Below are 21,389 nucleotides of genomic sequence, written 5' to 3'. Positions count from 1 at the left end.
CCATTTTCAAGTCTGGGAGTTTGGGCACCCAAAAGCGATTGTCGGCAGCCCAGCCAGAGCAAATTTAACCTTGCCCTGAACTCTGGTGGGGCTCCAGGGGGACTGTCAGAAAAATGTTGAGTTTTGGCCCTGAGTCTCCATTCCGAAGTAAGATTTAGGGAGCCAAAGAAAACAGTGAGAGCCTGAGTTAAGCGGTGAGAAGAGAAGTAGGCCAGAAACCTCCTCAGAAGGACCCTGCAGCTCAGCAAGCATAATGAAAGCCAAGAGTTAGAAGCCAGGCTTCTCCCTTAGGCTCAGCACCTCCAAATGCTCCTGTTTTCTCTTCTATAAAATGGGCATCATGTATTCAAATTGTGGCTACTCAAATATTCAAATTGTAGCTTTCAGACTAACAACATTGACGATACCTGGGAACTTAGTAGAAAAGCAGCCTCAGAATTTGACCTAGAATTTCTAGGTCAAAGTCAACATTTTAATAGGTGTTCCACATCAGTATTTGAGAACTCTGGCATAAAAGGCCCAGGTTCAAATGCCCAGAATCTAGTACATAATGGTATATCATGTTTGAAACACAAAGAGTGTGACTGCACAGTGATCACTGTATTTCAGAGAGCAGTCCATAGCAGTCCATAGCCTTGATTGCATAAACTAGATCACCAAGCCCACCCTGAGCTCCTACCAATGCAAGGGTACACACAAGAAGTGGACTGATTAGAGTGGATCCTTGAACATCCAGGGGCTAGAAATCTGACTGTAAAGGTGAAATAAGCAGAGACAATACAAATCTATCCTGGGATAATGTCCACTCTATGAATCTTATTTGCAGAAGTGTTCCTGAGTTTTTTAGGGCTTTAAGCAAAGAGAGATTTGAGACTTCTGCCAAATCCAGCACAATAAGATAGGTACAATTAATGTCCACCCACGGAGAGAAGAGCCTTACAAAGACTAAAAATCCTCCCCACTGCTGTGAGACTCAGTAACTTGGGTCCAGCCATAAGCCCAGCCCAAAGAGATGAGAGATGTATTTGAGGCCCCACCATAGCACAGACAACTTCTTTCTCTCACAGTACCATGCTGAGCCTTCTCCCAAGATCCTTGGCACCACCTTGTCACCACTAGTCTTCCAAGGCTCAGCAAGAACTGGAGAGCTGCTGCAAACATAACCTCATGGTTTCCATTTACTCAGAGCTGTCTAGGGAAGCAGGAGGCACTTGGGAATTTGGGAAGCCACAGGCAGGAGAGGTGCTGCACACTGCAGGGTTCAGCAGATGATGTATCTGCTAAAGCCCTCAGGAGCCCTTTTGGATAGAATCAGCCCTGACAATAGAATCCCTGCTGAGAGATATTGCTTCCATACAAAGTAGCCATGAAAACCACTGCACTGGATTCTGGGTCAAGAATGTTAATATATAAGCTCTAGGGAAGGTATTTATTACCTGGATTGAGAAGATGAGGAGGCAAGGGCTCAAAAAGCTCAAATAGGTTATCCATTTGAACCAGGGTCAAATTTGAGTTTAGGCCTTCCTGGCTCCAAGCACCAGCTCCCTTCATTGTGTTATTGAATGTTTTCTGGGTAGACAGGACTTTCCAACAAGAATCAAGGCAGGGCTTTGCAGGGAGTGTTAGTCGCCCAGACTCTTGCACTAGAAAAAGCAAGTAAGAGTTCTTGCCCAATGAAATTCTTCTGCTCAGAGCTCTGCACTCAGACCATTTGAGGCCTATGGAGAGTGTTGGGCTCTCAGAGCCCATCCCTTCCTCTATATCCTGACAGATACTCACACCTCCTAGGAGGGAAGGGACTTTCACCTGGCCAGAGAATTTGAATCAACTACAGTAGGGTCAGCTTCCTGGGTATGCAATAAGTGCAATCACATAGAGCCCCCCACCCAGAAGGCCTCAGTGTTTGGGTTTAAATTCCCTGCGATAGCCATCTTGAAATTCTTCATAGGTTATCTTTGTTTTTTTTTAAAGATTTAATTATTTATTGAAAGTCAGATTTATACACAGAGAGAAGGAGAGAGAGAGAGAGAAAGGTCTTTTGTCCACTGGTTCACTCCTCAAATAGCTGCAATGGCCAGAGCTACGCCAATCTGAAGCCAGGAGCCAGGAGCTTCTTCAAAGTCTCCCATGTGGGTGCAGGGGCCCAAGGACTTGGGCCATCTTTTACTGCTTTCCCAGGCCATAGCAGAGAGCTAGATCAGAAGTGGAGCAGCTGGGATTTGAACTTGGAAGTGGGAGCACCAATATGGGATGCTGGCACTGCAGGCAGCAGTCTTACCCACTACGCGATAGCACCAGCCTCCGTAGGTTATCTTTGAATTTATGTTGTGGAAGGTGGAAGGGAAGTCTGGTGGTCCAATGGAGCACGCATCCAGGTCTTGGAGCCCTGCCTCATGCACAGTCCTATTCCCCACCTTCCTGGGATGGCTTGTTTATTGCTTTCCTGACATCTGGTGCAGAGGTTCTGACCAGCCTCCCTTCCCCCTGCCACTGTCCATGCAGAGATCTAGATTGAGAGGTACAGCCGTCTTTGGTGGTTGCCTGTTTGACACGGGTTGGATGAATGGGCCTTGAGAAAGAGAGAACAGCTTTCCCGCCTCTCAGGGGGGCCTTGCATTTCAGTTTTCAATTGGCCATGTGAATATGTAACCAACCTTTGGCTATAATTTTTTCAGGGTTGGAACTGTCAAAGTGATTACAAAGTTCAAGCAGAGTATCTCCTTCTGCCACCACAGAGGCCCTGGGGCAAGCAGTCTCAGCTGTCCTTCTCTGCCCTTCCTCGGGTAACATCTCCTCCAGGACCAGGACTACTGCCCTGTTTACAATCTAGGCCAGCTTGATACCAGGCATTAGGAATGAACCCTCTCTCACTGTTTTTACTCCCTGTTCTTATGATTGTTCATGCTTTAGTAGGTGAATTTTCAAATTGATTTTTGACACAGTGTTAGGGTCTGAGATGAGGGTCTATGGGTGAGCAGTGGAATAGACAAAGCTGTCCTCTAGGAGTGCCTTGCTTCAAGTCACATGCATGTACTTAACCTCAGTAAAAGGAGTCTTCTGCGTTGTCCAACTCATTTGGTATCTGGGTTCAAAACCCCTAAATATTGAATTGTTATTTCAGTTTCATTGTGCATAGATTTTCCTTAGAGAATCTGTGGATGGGAGAAAGCCCCGAGTCAAAGTAATATTCGTATACTGCTGATCTCTGGCCAAGTGTCAAATTAATCTCATTCTAATAATACTTAATGTTACCCAAACCCAGTGAGGATAGGAAGGATACAAATAGACATCTGTGGTCTTTCAATAAAGTCTCTTTATTGACTTTATTGACAAAGAGTAAATTTTTCTATCAAGAAAACTTGAGGGACCAGTAACAATTTCTAGGGACTTAAGGCAACCTTATCAACCTTAGGGTTTAATCCAACCACAAAATCCCAATGTGGAAGAATGAGTGTCAGGAAAGAATTAGGAGTTCATACAAACGGTACTTAAGAGAGGTCACAATGCCACTTATGACTGATGGTCATATTTTTGACCCAGGTGACAAATTATAAAAGCAGAACATTTTAGACCTTGAAGCAATATTAAGATTACATATTTCAAAACCTTCAATTTTCCAATTAAAAAACTGAGTAACAGGTGGAAAGACATATATCATCTCTCAGGATTTCATTGTACTAGTTGATAGTTGAGACCCATGTCTCCAGTAGTTAAGGCCCATTCTTTGCATTATACCATATCCAGAGGTTAATTAACCATTGTGGATAATTATACCTAGCAAAGCAAAATTGTGTTTAATGTGAGACTAACATTCCTTATACAAATTTATAAAGTAAGACTAACTGCTGAACAAAGCAAAATGGAGAAATGTGTGTGTGTATCCACATGTGTGTATGTACACTTACATACACACACACATACTCATAGGTATCCTGCTTTATTATGGGGCATCCTTAATTAGTATTGACAATAAAGAGATGGACTTCATGGCATGGTTTAGGGATTCTAAAAGGATTCCATATTGCCTCTATAAACTATTACCACTATTATGGTTTGAACAGGATTTGGCTTCTGAACTTGAACAAACATTTAAATCCCAAAGTTTTACACTGGTGGTACTAGGAAGGTAGAAGGTTGATTCAATTATGGTGTTTTGGAGATGGGCCTAGAGAGAGGTCCTTAGTTTTCTGGGAACGTGCCCTTGAAAGGTAGTTCTCACAAGAAGGTTGGTTATAAAATCTGGGTTTGGCCCAGCCCCTTTTGCTCCCTGGGTCATCACGTGATCTTTCCTTTGCACAAGCTCTGCCGTTGCCATCCTTCAGCCTTATCAAATGGACAAACAAACCAATGTGGCCCACCTTGTCTTGGGTGGTGAACCTCCTAAACTGTGGGCCAAAATCAGTCTCTCTCCTTCATAAGTAACCTGTCTCAGGTATTTAATTATAGTAACAAAATGCTGAGTAATACAGACACAGATTAGAAAATACCTAAAATTCTAAAATTAGGGAGTTAGGTCTCTGGACTAAACAGAAGAGAGCTCTGTGCCTGGTAGAGTGAGATCAATTCATACATGACACAGACATGAGAGTGCAAAAAGACCTTACCAAGATTTTAGTATAATTTTGTGTGACACATGATTCCAATATATCAGTGCCTAAAGTATAGTGTGCTATTCTGTAAGAAAATATGAATCGTCTGTCTCTTTATCCTACCATCCAATTATTCATTAATGTAGTAACTTTTATAACTTTTTACTGTTCCAGTGTGCCATATCAGTTTATATCTTGTCTCAGCAACAAACGCATCCTCTTTATTTAGATTCTCTCATTGAGAAGCATTTCTGTGAGCTTTGGAAGTCAGGAGAGAAGGAGAAGGCATTGTTTTATGGCAGAAACTATGGGGAAATACATGAGCACTGACAGACAGCAGAGGGACACCGGGTTTCATTGATATGTCTCCTAGAGTCACCCACTTTTGTGCTGCAAAACACTCCCCAAATGACCTCAACAAGTATGTCTGGGCCTGGCTGAAACCAGGAATCATGAACTCATCTGGGTCTCTCACATAGGTGGCAGAAGCCCAAGTACTTGAGCCATCATCCACTGCTTTCCCAGGCATATTAGCAGGGAGGTACAATGGAAGCAGAGCAGCTGGGACTCCTACCAGGGCTATGACTGGCAGTTTAACCTTCTGTGACATAATGCCAGCACTCAGTTTTTGATACTTTAGTCTTCCCAAAGCCAGCAGAAACTTCTCTAAACTTGACTCACCTGCCCTCCCAAAGGGTACATACATTCTGAATTTCTGTGTTAAATTCATTATTTTTCAAAATACATACAGCAGTTGCTCTGTTCTTGACAGATCCTGACAGAAAGCTAAGCACTAGACAGTGAACAAAACATACAAAGCGGAGTCACCCTGCTCTGTTCTCAGAAACTATTCCTTATCTTGAATAGTATCCTGCTTCTCTCTTGTGTACCTTTGTACATATTAAATCTTGTTCACTCATTTGTGAACTCTGCTCAGGTTGGACTTCCTGAGAAGAAGAATCCACAGGGAAGAAAGAAGCAGATGAGGACTTGGGTGTGTGATTGGTGAGGAATGTGCACTCCTGAGTGTATAAATACCACATTCATTCCTGTATAGCTTTCTTGACTCTAGGAACATGGAGATTGGATTCGGTCCTCAGAGGAGCTTGAGTGAAGTGCACTGGCCTCTGTGAATATCATACATATTGTGGCTGAACAAGGAGTACATGGAAGGCCTTGGGAATCCTGCTGTGTCAATGTGAGGGCCCTCTCCTTTGCCTCTGATAATTATGCAGGTGATGGCTGCAGCCCCTACAATTTTCTCTGTTCTTTACTAGTTGGCTAATAAGGAAAAATGCTATGAACTCAAGGAGGGACTTTGCATTCCAAAAGAACTATTACATGGCAACTCCATGAACCAGACTTGACTCTTTTTTTTCCTCTTAAATAGCTGGAAAACTTTGTGTTCGTTTACTGCCATGTCCATCTTTCATAGTGGACAACTCTTGGCCATGTGCTTAATGAGAGGAGAAATGGATTTAGGTTGATACTATTTTATCAGCATCAGGAAACTCTTTATGCATGAAGTTATGCTCAAGTAGGCTCTATAAATATTTATTCTCCCAGAAAAATTAGTATTTTCTTTTCTTAAGACTTCTCCAATTTTTCTAAAGTTTTATAGCCTTTTCGGTATTTCCTGGCAACATATATGTGGTTTCTAAAGAAGCTGTTACCCAAGTAATCACCTCAGTGTGTGTATGGACATGTGGTAGTCACATTAAATGCTCTAGTGGTATTTAATACCTAGTGGAATTGAAGAACAGTGGATTCAATTGTACAACAAACAATGTGGTGATTTAAAGAATTCTCTGTCTAATTAGGCAACAAATGTTGTAAATAGTATGTAGTGTAATGTCTCCCCTGCAGCTCAAACTTTTCATGTGAATGAACATAATTTGGAAACCATGGTGGAGGGAGATGAGTTGCAAGACAACCCTGAAGATTTGTTGTGTAACAGGGAACTTTTGTGCTTGACAGTGTCGGAAACTCTGGAATCTATTTTGCTAACTGATCTTGCCTTTCATGCATGTTTGTAAAGAGGCTGCCTCAATTTTACCGAGAAAAAAATGATTTTACATTTTGCTTGTCTTGACCGCTTAAATATTGCTTTCTTCCAAATGTTTATTTAATGCTTACCCTGGCAGAGCATTGCCCCTTGCAGTGTTAAGTAACCCTGAGTGGCTTTGTAGTTGAGTCGGACAATCAAAATATCACTCTTGGGACCAGTGTTGTGGCATAGCAATGCCAGCATCCCTTTTTGGAGCACTTGGTTAAGTTCTGGTTGCTGTACTTCCAATCAAGCTGACGCTAATGTGCCTAGGAAAGCAACAGATGATGTCTCTCAAGTGCTTAGGCCCCTACTACCTACATGGCAGATCCAGATGGGGTTCTAGGCTTCTGGATTTGGCCTGGCCCAGTCCTGTCCATTGCAGTCATTTGGGGAGTGAACCAGCAGATAGAGTATCTCTTTGCCTCTCTGTCCCTCCCTCTATTCCTCTGTCATTCTGCCTTTCAGATCAATAAAATAGTAATACAAAGATACCACACTTGAAATCTAAAATAATGATGTGATTTATTTACATAAGTATCTTAATTTTTTAAAGTATTGCTTGAGCCTCCACTCTGTGTAATGCAGGGCATTAAGTGTTTCTCTGGGTATCTTCTGTCTTTCTCCAGGTTTGTTACATACTCTCCTTCTACTTGTTCTCAAAGCAAGGTAGTGGGGCCACATAGATATATCCATCCAGGATGCCTTGCTTTCTGGCTCTGATTGGCTGAGCCAATGGGAGACACTGTCTTAAAATCAGAGGGTAGAGGACAGAAGAGATTGTAGTTGCAGTTGTTATTCTCTTGGTTTTCTTTCTGGATATTCTAGATGTGCTGTTTTAGTCACAAAGCCCCCTTAACCTTCTAATAATGCTCATTTTCCTGGCCCTGCAGTTGTTGAGCTTATAGTACTACACAATCTTCTGCTGGTTGGAGAAAATGTTAATCCTGCCCACAATTTTACAAATATAAAATTCAATATAAACAAATTTTATTGTGCCACCCCTTTCCTTCACAGGTCTGAACTCATACAGAATCTAAAGACAGGCATCTAGTATTCAAGGAGAAGATAAAGCGTATTTCAGTAAAAATGTGTCAAGGCAGAATTTGGCAAGTAAGAAACAATAGAATAGATCAATTTGGAAAACTTCAAATTAGATCATATAGATCCTAATGCTTACTTTGCTTCTAATTGTGAATACTTGAAATATGCAGTGGTGCTTTGGATGTCAGTTACCTTAGATGTATAATGGGAGGAATATACCAAATATGTACAAATATTCTATCTGATGTGGAGATGCTGTGACTTTATGCTCTCCTTTTTATTTTTTTTAAGATTTTATTTATTTACTTAAGAGGTAGAATAACAGACAGTGAGAGGGAGATACAGAGAGAAAGGTCTTCCTTCCATTGGTTCACTCCCCAAATGCCTGCAATGGCTGGAGCTACACCGATCCGAAGCCAGGAGCCAGGTGCCTCTTCCTGGTATCCCTTGCAGGTGCAGGGACCCAAGGACTTGGGTCATCCTCCACTGCTTTCCCAGATCACAGCAGAGAGCTGGATTGGAAGAGGGGCAGCCAGGACTAGAACCGGCACCCAGGAGGAGGATTAACCTACTACGCTATGGCGCTGGCCTCTTTATGCTCTCTTTGAGTGCTACAAAGGAGTAGCTGTTCTAGAAGGGAGTGGCAGCTACTAGAATGCCATGACAATCGAGAGAAAACTTTGATTGTCTGGCACCAAAACCATTAAGGTCTATGGAAACTGCGGAAGATCTGATTGCTATAATAAGTGAAAGCTCTAGGCTAATCCTCCACCTTGCGGCGCCGGCACACCGGATTCTGTCCCAGTTGCCCCTCTTCCAGGCCAGCTCTCTGCTGTGGCCAGGGAGTGCAGTGGAGGATGGCCCAAGTGCTTGGGCCCTGCACCCCATGGGAGACCAGGATAAGTACCTGGCTCCTGCCATTGGATCAGTGCAGTGCGCCGGCCGCGGCGGCCATTGGAGGGTGAACCAATGGCAAAGGAAGACCTTTCTCTCTGTCTCTCTCACTGTCCACTCTGCCTGTCAAAAAATAATAATAATAATAATAATAATAAGTGAAAGCTTCATGGAATAGAAGGTATGTGGGAAATTTTTATTTCTTACATTTGATTAGAAAATCAGAGTGAGTGAATAAGTCTTGCTAAATCTTCCTGAGTGGAAGCAAAATCTGTGGAATTCCCATTCCTCCATATAGAGCAATACAACTACCAAAGCTACCTTATCGGAGTTGGCTAACGCGTGTGTGGTGTTAAATGTCCCTGTGTTGTCTCTGCAGAGCCTCTTGCATCCACTGTAGGATATCTATAGTCACTGTTGTTAAATCTCCTCTCTGTCTCCCTTCTAACATGACACTTGGGTTCCTAAAGTTTTAGCTGGATAGCCCAAAGACTTCTTTGCTGGTAATGAATGACTCAGACTTTTCCAGAAGTGAATTTGAAACTCAAACAAAGCATGACTCTTTGTGTTGGGCACGAAGAGAGAGAGTTGGTGTGTTGGATGGGAACTCCTGGAGGCAGGACTTGTTTGGCTGTCAATTAAATTGTCATTGAAGAACATTTTCTGAAGCATGATTTATTGGCTACAGTTATGGCCAAGGCCTTAATGAATTTAAGTGTAGCAGAAGAAAGGGAAGGCTAATAAAGATATTTTAGTCCAATGTTTTTTTAATATTTATTTATTTATTTATTTGAAAGAGTTGCACAGAGAGGAGAGGCAGATTGGGAGGTAGGGGAGGTCTTCCATCCACTGGTTCACTCCCCAATTGGCTGCAATGGCTGGAGCTGTGCTGATCCGAAGCCTGGAACCAGGAGCTTCCTCTGGGTCTCCCACATGGGTGCAGGGGCCCAAGGACTTGGGCCTTCTTCCATTGCTTTCCTAGGCCACAGCAGAGAGCTAGATGGGAAGTGGAGCAGCCGAGTCTTGAGCTGGCGCCCATATGGGATGCCGGTGCTTCAGGCCAGGCCATTAACCCACTGGGCCATAGCACCGGCCCCTAGTCCAATGTTTTATAAACACTATGACATGGCATTGTCTATGCCTGGGTTGTGTTGGGAACTCACAGAGCCCACACAACTCAACTGGACTAAAGGTAGGCTAGGAAGGAATCATCTTCCAATAACAGACCCAAATATAATCAATCAGGCCCAAATACAAGAGTTATTCACTTGAACAGAAAAGGGATGACTATTCAATAATAATGGGATGATCAATACCTTTGAAGCATAAAATATCTGAGAATGTGTTTGAATTGTGTATGCATGAATGTTATCATATGAACACAGAGTAGCTTGGTGTACTAGAGTTTAAGACAAAAGTAGAAGAGTGTGCTCTCTAGGGTTAATAGGACCTTTATTGGCTACCGGGGGAAGCTAAGCACCCAGGACAGCCTTAGTTGTCAGGGAAGTATATTTTCATATACATCGAGTCAGTCTATTAAAGAGATTATGAATGTAGCAGGTGGGTCAGTTGGGGCTCCCCGTGTAGCATTATTTCCCACACATCTCTTGGCAAGGGGCCCTGACAAATAGCTACAATAAAAGCTTCATATCTTTCAATCAATATATAGTGGAATAATATAATTCCATTCTGTAGATGACTTGGGAATCATGCTGTCTTGCCAAAGAGGGAAAGATTGATGTCTCCAGCCAAGCAAAGATCTGTGTGGCAAGGGCAGCTTGGTAACATTATCTTCCAGTTTTCTCTGGTTGTGGAATTATTGCTACTTTTCACCTTCTTGGTTTATAATGGATGCCTGAGAAATACTCCGACTCCCACGGCTTTGTAAGAAGGAAAAAAAAACAGATTTAATGCTGTTCTGAGTCTTTAGACACATTTATACTTCCTCCATCTGCTTGGGAGGGAAAAAAAATTCAGATTTCAATAACAAAAATTGTACAGGTCTTCCTTGAGGCAACAGAAAATGCATGTGATAAGGGAATAGCCATGAAGTGCAAAGGCGTATTTAGGTCTTCGTGCTTATTGACTGGAGCTGCAAAGAAGATGTGAGGGATGTGTGAAAAATCCCAAATAAAAGAGCTCAAGCAACATACAATATGGATAAGAAAATGTGCTTTAAAGGAAATGCAACTGTCACAAAAGAACATTGGGGGTGGAAGTGAGAGGGCCAGGGGAGGAAAAATGTATGACAAGAATGAAGATAAGCAATATTCTCCTCTTGGAAGCCTGGCGCAGGGAAACAATGTTCTGTTCTGCAGTTATTGGTGTGCATTACATTCACTCAAAATACAATTTAAAATGCAAGCATCCTGAGCAAGATGTGCTGTCCCCCTTCCACCTTGCTACCAGTCAGGCAGCTTTCACTCTTACAACAACTGAAACCCATAATCAGTGTGAGGGGGAGGGGGGACAGCTGCAAAACGCAGTCCTCAGAAGCAGCTGGAATGTGCAGAACCCCGCCCTATCAGGTTGCACAGGGCGTGTTGAGCCGACAGTCACAACCAGGGCAGACATTGATGGGAAGTTTATTAAATGTGTGTTGCTGCTTATGAAGACCTTCTGGATTGAAGTACTGGATGTGTTTTGGGTTGGTTTACAGCCAATCTGGTGGACTTAATGCAGAGCACATTGTGAAATGTCACTTCTCTATTTAAACTCTGAAAGGGCAATGGATTCACATGTTTACCAGTTGTCATTTTCATGCTATTTTACTGCATAAGCCCATCTGATTCATAGCATATACCCCATACAAGCTATTCATAAGAGCTCTTAATTTAACACCTGCCCAAGTGTTTAGGTCCTTAAAGAAATATTTTAAGTCTATTGCTCCTCTTCCCTATCCACAGTACCTGGGATAAACAAAGAATGAATGACTTTATCATTTTCTGGGGGAGGATTTTAATGAAAGTTTGGCAACCAAAATGCGTATCAAACCATAGAAAATTCCATTAGTCCACAGTCTTGAGTTGGTGAAACAGAATATGGTCTGCTCAGGAGTATATTAGCCCTCACGAGCCTTCGAGGGAAGAGGCAGTTTCACTTCTCTGTGTGATGGGCCGCATTCTGGAGTTCTCTGGCTCGTGGTTCCCACCGGCTTCCTGTGAGCCTTGTTAACACCCTCACTGTGGCTCAGTTACTGTGTAATCTCCAGCCCCTACATACTGATGGTTCTTGCAGCTTGGTGGTTCCTTTGGGAACTTTGGGGGCAAACATCCTAGTCTCCTTGCCGCTGGACACTGCCTTCACTAGCAGCTTTTTGCCAAATTTCTCTCTGCTGTGAAGAATAGTCTAAAGTTTTCCTGACAGTGGATGTGTGTTTTCAGAGTAGGCACTAAGTATTGGCAGTTAATTTACAAATGTGTATTATATCCTTAATAGCTGCTAGGTACTGATATGGTAATAAACTATAACAGGGGCATGGCTCATGGTCTGAGGAGCTAATGGTAAAACAGAAAAGAAAATGGATACAGCTAGCTACAACTCAAGAAGTTTGCTATTAGTTCAGCACACTCAGAGACACACCTCCATGAGAGGCAGCATAGCAAATAAAGCCATAGCTGGCTGAAGCATCATAGAAGGCTCTCAAGGAGGTAGACTCTGAGGATAGACCTGGGAGAATAGATGGAATTTCAGGAGAAACTAGAGTGGACTCTCAGAAAGAAAAAATATGGTGGCAAGAGCATGAGGTAGGAGTATTTAGGTAGTAGCAGTTGGGATAATTTGGCTGCAGGAAAGGAGGCCTATAGACTAGATGAATTTGGAAAACTTGTCCTGAACCATGCTGAGTCACGGAGTTACAACAGTAAAGCTATGTATGTGAATCCATAACCATTGGTGGTGACAAGGATGTGTCAGTGGCTCCCAACTCAAAGTGATTTTGCCCCTCAGGGACTTTTGGCAAGCTCTGGAAACACTCCTGGTGGTAAAGTGGATAAGGGGAGGAAAAGGATCTCTTGAGAGGGGCCCCAGGTGGTGCCAGATGTCCTACTATGCCCTTGACAATAGACTTATCTAGCCCTAAATATCAGTAGCTCTGAGGTTGAGAAACTCTGAGATAGAATGAAGAGGCACTGACTACTGAAACAGGGAAACAAGGCTTGAGACAGTATTAGAAGGGTCCGATTTAGAGGAATAAAGATCTCGGTAGTGTACTGGCAGTAGAAACAGAAAGAGGAGACAACTGTTTGAATATTTAAAGGTGGGACTGGAAAAAATTGTATGACAAATTGCCTTTGGTGAGGAGGGAGGACAGAATGAACAGAGTTCAAGTCTTTGAAATGATATTTCTGGAGAATGGGTATTCACTGAAACGAAGTAATCAGCAAGAACTTGCTAGTGGGAAAAATTTATATATCCTTTTATCTCACAACATAGAGTTGAAATTATAGAAATGCAGGCTCAAATCCCATTTTTTCCAGTTGGATGTTTATTTAGTTCAAGAGGGCTATTTCTGCTCTAGAAAAACAGTGATAATATCATATCCCTCCTAGATCACTTTGAAAATAAAATCAAATTGTATCACAGAGCTCAGGGCCAGGTACATGGTTTTGCTCCATAAATAAGTTTTTCTTCCATTTAAAGTTCTATAGTTATATGATATATATATATACACCTTTATTAAAGTCATTTGTGAATTTTAATGTGTAATATGTGACCTTTTGTTAATTGATTGTTATTTTTCAATAGAATGTGCTCTCATTTTTATCCTGTTATATATAAATAAATTACCAGATGTTTCCTCTCCAAAGGAAACTGCTAGAATGTGTCTTTGAGAGGTTTACAGGTGTCTTATCACAATGACCTCTGAACACTAGATATGAAAAGCAGGGTGATGCGGTTTTCTGCAAATTTGGATTGGGTGGCTCTTTCTCAAATCCTGAAATTATTGCCTTCATATTAACATCTTTCTTCTGCCACTATCCCCCATTAGTTGTCTTGTAGAATGCCTTTTAATGAATATTTTTAGGTGCTATACTGAAAACAGATACTTGTATAATAAAACAGAAGAGTTATCAAACAAGCAAAAAAAATGGAAGAAAAGAAAGAGATGGAGAGGGCATCAGTGTGGATTCTGAAAAATGTCAACCACTCTCTGTTCCTGTCAATTCTAAGAGCAGTGTTCCCTTTTTCACTTTGTCATCTCTTCATATTTATTATAGTGTGTGTATATGTGTGCATGTATGTTTATGTGTATGTGTATGTGTGTGTGAGAGAGACTTTATTTCTTTACTGTTTAGTTGAGCATATAGGGCGCTTGAAAAAGTATGTCATGACCTCACAACAAAATTTGCAGGAATTGTTTCATCCTTTTCACAGTTATATAAAAATTTGTAAACAAAAAGTGATACTTGTTTTTCTTTTCATTTTTATACTTGTTTTTCATTAACAGTCTTTAACCATGGTCTAACATTTGCCCAAGCAGACTCTTACTAAGAAACTGGAAAATATCATTCAGCCATTTCTTTACAAAAATCTTTTGCAGAAGGTGACACATTCTCTTTGTTACAAAACATTATTTCCTTTGCAATTCCTCAGATGCATTTAATACTGTATTCAATGTGGCACATCATAGATATTCAACAAATATTTTTGAATAAATAAATAAATTATCTCAAAATAAGGATTATAAAGTTGGCAGGGCAGGCATTTACCAATATTTTGAGCCCCACACCTTGCCATGAAAACAGTTCTTGGTTGTATACAAATATATCTGAGTATCTCTATATGCATATATATGCACATTTATGCATATGTATTCCTATAATTATATGCATACACACATATTCTGGACTTCTTTTGAAAGGTTTATGTGTGATGATACACTGTATATAAAGTGTATCTTATGTTGCTATCCATTCAAGTCATGTATACCAACTGTACATATGTTGCAACATATGGCAGAACTTCAACACTCATCTCTCAGCCTCTTAGATCATTCTTAGAGTCACTGAGGAGATGTCTCCCAAGATAAGACAACCTTAAAATAGGTCAGAACTCTCAGAAATCAACTTTTTTACATGAAAAAATCACATCATGAGGAAATAGCTAAACCGAGAAATTTCCTTACTAAACAAGCAAGGTTTCATATGCAGAATTCAGGTCAGTGAGGTTCTTCATTGCTGGCACCCTGCTTTTGCAAATGCCTCACCTATAACTTCTTACTTTGGGCTATGATGAAAAGATTGATCAATTTAAATCTCCTACAATCATAGAAGAAATGAACTTCAGTGGTCCACAGAGTCTTAGTTTTAGCAGCTACATAATATTGGGCAAATAGATTGAAGAGACAGTATACTTTGTATTCAGTAAAAGCATACTTAGAGAAAAGCACATTTATAAATATATTTTTTAAGATTTATTTATTTATTTGAAAGAGTCACACACAGAGAGAGGAGTGGCAGAGAGAGAGAGAGAGAGAGAGAGAGAGAGAGAGGTCTTCCATCTGATGGTTCACTCCCCAGATGGCTGCAACAGCCAGAGCTACATCGATCTGAAGCCAGGAGCCAGGAGCCTCCTCCAGGTCTCCCACACGGGTACAGGGGCCCAAGGACTTGGGCCATCTTCTACTGCTATCCCAGGCCACAGCAGAGAGCTGGAGTGGAAGAGGAGCAGTCGGGACTAGAACTGGGATTCTGGCACTTCAGGCCAGGGCGTTAACCCACTGCGCCACAGTGCCAGCCCCCACATTTATAAATATTTTAATATCATTATTCTAGTTCAAGTTCAAATGAAATCAAGCTTAAAAATCCCATGCTAAGTAGCCAGTCACTAATTCATTTCTAAAACTGATCATCTAACATGACAATGTACTCACCACCAATAATATGCTGTGTTGTGTTTGTCCTTTTCCATTTTCAGAACCACCTTACTAAGTAAGTGTTATTATTTCAATTTTATAGATGATTAAACTAAAACTGAGGAATGAGAGCAATTTACCTAGACTCACTCAACTAGTAAGAAGCAGAGATGATGTTCAGTAATTATTTTTTCATGAATAAATGAGGGAAATAAGTTGCTCAAAAATATCTCCCAATTTATCTGATTCTTAAGCCTAATGTCTGTCTTATATATTGTTCTGATCCTCAAAAAATAACTTCCCTTTTATATCATAAAAACACAAAAAGAAGAAATTGCCATATTTAAGGCTCATTACAAATTTTAAGGGTTTGGTTTTTTTTAAAGGCCCATAGAATAAGACGGCATTGTTAAATACTTGAAACTACCATACAGGGGACACTTAATATCCCCAACTTATAGATGAGAAAATTATATCTCAGTGAAGTGTACAACATGTTTAGGCTTGAGTGTTTAGGAAATGTATAACTGAAAATCAGACTAATGTCTGTCTTTTGCCAATCAGCATTTTTACTGTATCATTCATAAATATGAACTACCAAGGAACGCCAAATATTTGAGGAAAGGTTGTACAATGTAAGAGACACCAAAACACATGAGAAGTACAAAGGAATTTAGAAGGAACATAAGAAGACAGATATCTTACGTTTTCTCTGATATGTGGTAGTTAGACTGTGCTACTCTGTGGAGTGGTGCTGGGGAACCTACCTCCTTCCACACCAGCATTGTGTTACTGCCTCTTTGTGCAAACTGGTTGTGTGAGCTTCCAGATACTTTGCCATCAAAGTACATCCTTTAACTGTGAGTTTATGTATGCTTTCTCCTGTTCACTATCTGTTGTGATTTCCATATTGGTTGGAAGTTACAAAATAAATTTTAAAAATTATCCTCAAAAATAGAACCAAGATGCTCAGGGATGGAAAAACATAAGATGAATTATGGAAGTCCTGACCAATACGAATTCCAGAAAAGAAAACTGTGTTGAAGATAAATATCCAAAAAAATTATTTCAAAAAAAATCTTCATAAATGATAGGCCCATTTTTTTACTGAAAGGATCCATTGGGTCTCCAACACATTGATGGAGATAAGAACAACAGGCTGTATCATCATAAAGTTTCCAAGCATTGAAGGAAAAGAAAAATCCTGAAGGCTGCTAGTAAGAAAAAACAAGTCACATAGAAACAATCAAGACTCAGAGTAAAGTCATATTTCTCAATTATAATTAGAAACTGTAAGAAAATTAAGATATGGTTTAAATTCTAAGGGAAGATTATTTCTGACCTAGAATTCTGTACCCAGTAAATATATCAGAGATATCTGTGGAATGAAAAAAAGTCGTCTAGGAACTTAGATCATCTCAAAAAATTACCTTTAATGCACATCTTCTTGGAAAGCTATTTGAGGAATGTTAAAAAAGAAAGACTTATGAGTCAGGAACAATGGGAGTCAGCCTAGGAAGGACATATGGGGAAGTGTGTTAATGATGGTAGTGCAGCAGGTGTAGCGAGTGTCAGGTCCAGATTGAAGTAAGAGGATCAAGATAGGAATATTTTCAAGAAAACATAAACATCCTAATAAATCACATGATGTAAGTCCAAGGGTGAGCAAAGTAGTGCACAGCCATATCCAGCTCCCTGATTAGGTTTACAAAGTTTTGCTGGACCCCAGCCATGCCTTCTCATTCACATTGCTACAATGGCAACATTTAGAAATTGAAAGGAAAACCGTGTAGCCCACAGAACCTAATCAATTTACTCTCTGGCCTTCAACAGAAAAATTTCCCTATCCCTGATTTAGGTGTTAAAAGAAATGTACATTCTTGGGGATGCAGTAACAATAAACACAGGAAAAACCAAGAGAATGCTCAGATATGCTTTTAAAAATATATTTAGTTAGTTTTCTTTATTTGAAAGGCAGAGTGGAAAGAGAGAGAGAGAAGAGAGAAAGAGAAAATGAGAATATTTCATATATTGGTTTAGTCCTCCAATACCCACAACAGCTTGGTAGGACCAGGCCAGACCAAAGCCAAGGACTGAGAACTTAATCCAGGTCTCTCACATGGCAGAGACCCAAGTACCTGAGCCATCACCTGCCCTCCCCCGCCCCAAAGGTGCACATTAGCAGAAAGTTGAGTTGGAAGCAAAACTGAGACTCAAACGCAGGCATCCTGATATGGAATGTGTGTGTTCCCAGCTGAATTTTAATGGCTGCACCAAATGCCTATCCTCGAAAAGTATTAAGTCTAGAAAAAAAAAAAAAAGTTGAACAAGACAGGTTCTTACTATGGATAGTAGTTTAATTAAAATTTGTGAAAATTATAATGAAAAGATGATATGTGGGTGTGTTGTGTAAGGTGGATACAGGGAAGCTGAAAACTTTGTCTTCACAATAAGAAATGCAAAGAAATATTGAAAATTAAAAAGAAACCTAAAAAAAGAAAAAGACATTAATAATGTTATTCATAAATACAGAGACAAACTTCAGAAGACGTTTGCCTTCAGAAAATAAGAATTGGGTGAGAAATGCATAGTTCACGGAAAGCTGTAAATTATGCACATTTAGGCCAGCGCCGGCACCCCGGGTTCTAGTCCCGGTTGGGGCGCTGGTTCTGACGCGGTTGCTCCTCTTCCAGTCCACCTCTCTGCTGTGGCCCAGGAAGGCAGTGGAGGATGGTCCAAGTGCTTGGGCCCTGCACCCGCTTGGGAGACCAGGAGGAAGCACCTGGCTCCTGGCTTCGAATCAGCGCAGTGCGCCGGCCATAGTGGCCATTTGAGCGGTGAACCAACGGAAAAGGAAGACCTTTCTCTCTGTCTCTCTCTCTCTCACTGTCTAACTCTGCCTGTCAAAAAAAAAATTATGCACATATATATTACTCTGCAAAAAATAAAAATTAAAAGTGTAGCAAATGATATTAGGAAATGATTGTAATGCATGGCACTTCACTTGTAGTGAATTATTTGTACCTTGGTATATAATGTGTGGAAACGAGCATTTGAAGGGTTTCTCTCATCAAAACAAAAACAAAGGACAGAAAGCATTGCTGAGGGCCCAAGGTGTGGATGAAATGACACATTTAAGCTGAAGAATCTCCACATTGACAGGATTCACACCAAAGCAAGTTCCACTGTACACATGTTCTAACATATGTTAAATTTCCTATGTCTTATCTCTTGATGTTAGTTTTCATCCTCAGAGTCACCAACGAACCATTTTACAGAAGGAAGATCTACTAAAATGGGTCAGGGACTTACTGGCTAGGAATCAGTCCCCTAGCTTCCTTTTTTTTTTTTTTTTTTAAACATGGAAAAAACACATTATGATTCAGTACTCTGTAAACAAAACAAATTCAGTCCCCATACTCTTGGAATATATGAGACAATTATTTAAATAGCATGTCACTTTTATATTTTGAGAATATTGCATCTGTATTTTTTTCTGTGTCTTTCTGTATTTTTGGTTTATGCAGCCAATATTCTTGATCAGAGAGCAGAATCATTCATTTTAGTTTATTTGGTTTTAAAAAATAAAAATGGCTATATTAAAATATAAACAGATTAGTCTCATCATAGGTGAAAATTAGTCACCATCATCTGACAAGTTCATAGTTTTTTAAAATGTGCCAAGTCATAAGGAGACCAGGTATACACAGCTTTGAATCATTCTGTATGAAAAAACTGTATACCAGAAAATTTGAGTGTGTGTATTTAAGCCTACATAAAAATGGATGCATACATGAATATCACATATACATGTAGACATACCTACTTGTATGTACATATGCTGTGTTTATTTTTACATGTACCTGATATATATTTAAAGTTCTAAGAAAAGGATTTTAATAAATGGCTTGTTTTGCTGTAATAATGTGCCATCCTTAGTATTTCTATAAGAAAAAATAAAGATGTTTAAGGAATAAGACAATGGACAGAAAAAAAAATAACTTAAATTGGCATTTCAAGTAGAAACTAATCTAGATCAGAGTCCCTAGAGGACTTTTAATAGGTCAGAACAATACCTGGCTTCTCATGTGCATGTGCCTGGACTTTGTCACTCTGGTAAAATGTCTTTGTAGCACCAAAAAGGCAGCAGCTCAGCCTGAAATCTGCAGAGTGAATCCTAGTGCTGTCCAACAGAATGAGTATGGCTCGCTCTTCTTATCTTGCTCCACGCTTTCAAAGGGCTCATCCAAGCATTGACTTCCAAGAATGATTTGCCATGTGTACCAGATTAATTAGCTTTCTCCCCCATTCCCTCCCTCCTTCTGTCTCTCCCTCTTTCTTTCTGTCTTTCTGACAGAGTGTTAATAAGGAGTAAGCCCCACATAAAATATCCTATCCCCACTTTCCCAGCTTGAAGAGAGGGTCAGCTGTTAGTAAACTGGAGCAACAGTCACACACTGTTTAGCTTCTTTGAGAGGTGGCACCTGCCTCCTGTGTGTGGGGGCGTAGAGCCTGCTATGAACTTCTGTCCTCTTACTCAGGATCAACTGCAGACAAGAATTACAACAGCTTTTTTTTTTCTTTTTTCTTCTTCATGCTTTACTATCATTGTTCAGGTGCTTGCTAAAGTGAAGTAAAAGTGTCACCAAATAACTATGGGTAAAGGCATTGTGAACTCAAAGAGACTAGCAATGGATCTTCAGGCAGCACTGCAGATTTGCGTTTAACTAGGAAGACTAGTTCAAAAGTAGATGGAATGTATTTGCCAATGTAGCCTACACTTTCAAACACCCACTGTTTACTTAAACTTCACAGGCATAGACTCAGTGGAGGGCATAAAACAGATATTTATAAAGCTCATTGGAAGCTGGCTTTAGGCAGCCCCTGCCACAGCAAAAGGAACATATTAATCGCGTTGGTGATCACAGTGCTTTCTGCACAGGGACAGCAGATGGGTTTGACTGAACTCCAGGGTAAATTGCAGAAAATATTAAGCTTGCAAGTCTGGTTCACTGCTCCAGTGTAGAAGGAGTCGCAGAATCCTACCTGAAGCTTTGTTTACCTGCAGTACATAATTGAATATTCTAGTCCAATAATTTGTCAATTCAATCAAGCAATAGACCTAGAATTCTAATTAACTGATAATTTACTGGGCAACCACAGCATGTGAAGATAGGTGATTGTGTTGTGGATCAAAATAGATTTTCATTCTAATTTTTGTTCTGCCTCTATACCTTATAAAAATCAAGACTTTAAAACAGTTAACAATAGTTGTATCCACACAATACAAGTGTTTCACTTTAATTATGTATATGCTTTTTAAATTTGGAAATTTAGAAGAATAGGAAAAGGCCAGATTAAGAACAAAGCCCAGGGCTGGCACTGTGACATAGCAGGTAAGGCTACCTCCTGAAGTGCCAGCATCCCATATGGGTACCAGTTCTAGTCCTGGCTGCTCCATTTCCAATCCAGCTCTCTGCTTTGGCTTGGGAAAGCAGTAGAGCATGACCCAAGTCCTTAGGCCCCTGCACCTGCATGGGAGACCCAGAAGGAGCTCCAGACTCCTGGCTTTAGATAAGTGCAGCTCCGGCCATTGTGAGTGAACCAGCAGATGAAAGACACCCCCCCGCCCTGCTTCTCTCCCTCTCCCTCTCCCTCTCCCTCTCCCTCTCCCTCTCCCTCTCCCTCTCCCTCTCCCTCTCCTCTCCCTCTCCCTCTCCTCTCTCTCTCTGTACCCCTCTCTCCCACCTTCCCTCTCTGTCCCTGCCTCTCTGTAACTCTGCCTTTCAAATAAATAAATAAATCTTAAAAAAAAGAACAAATCCCATATTCGTGAAATGATCTAGGCCCACTCTATTGACAGGGAAAGATACAAATATTTCCCTCAGAATTCAGATGAAATACAATGTTATTTGCATAAACCAAGCATCCTTCATATTACTAAGTGGTAAATTCCAGC

The sequence above is a fragment of the Oryctolagus cuniculus genome, chromosome 1 (genome assembly GCF_964237555.1).
Source record: "Oryctolagus cuniculus chromosome 1, mOryCun1.1, whole genome shotgun sequence".
Classification (NCBI taxonomy): Eukaryota; Metazoa; Chordata; class Mammalia; order Lagomorpha; family Leporidae; genus Oryctolagus; species Oryctolagus cuniculus.
This window is presented reverse-complemented; position numbering follows the sequence as displayed.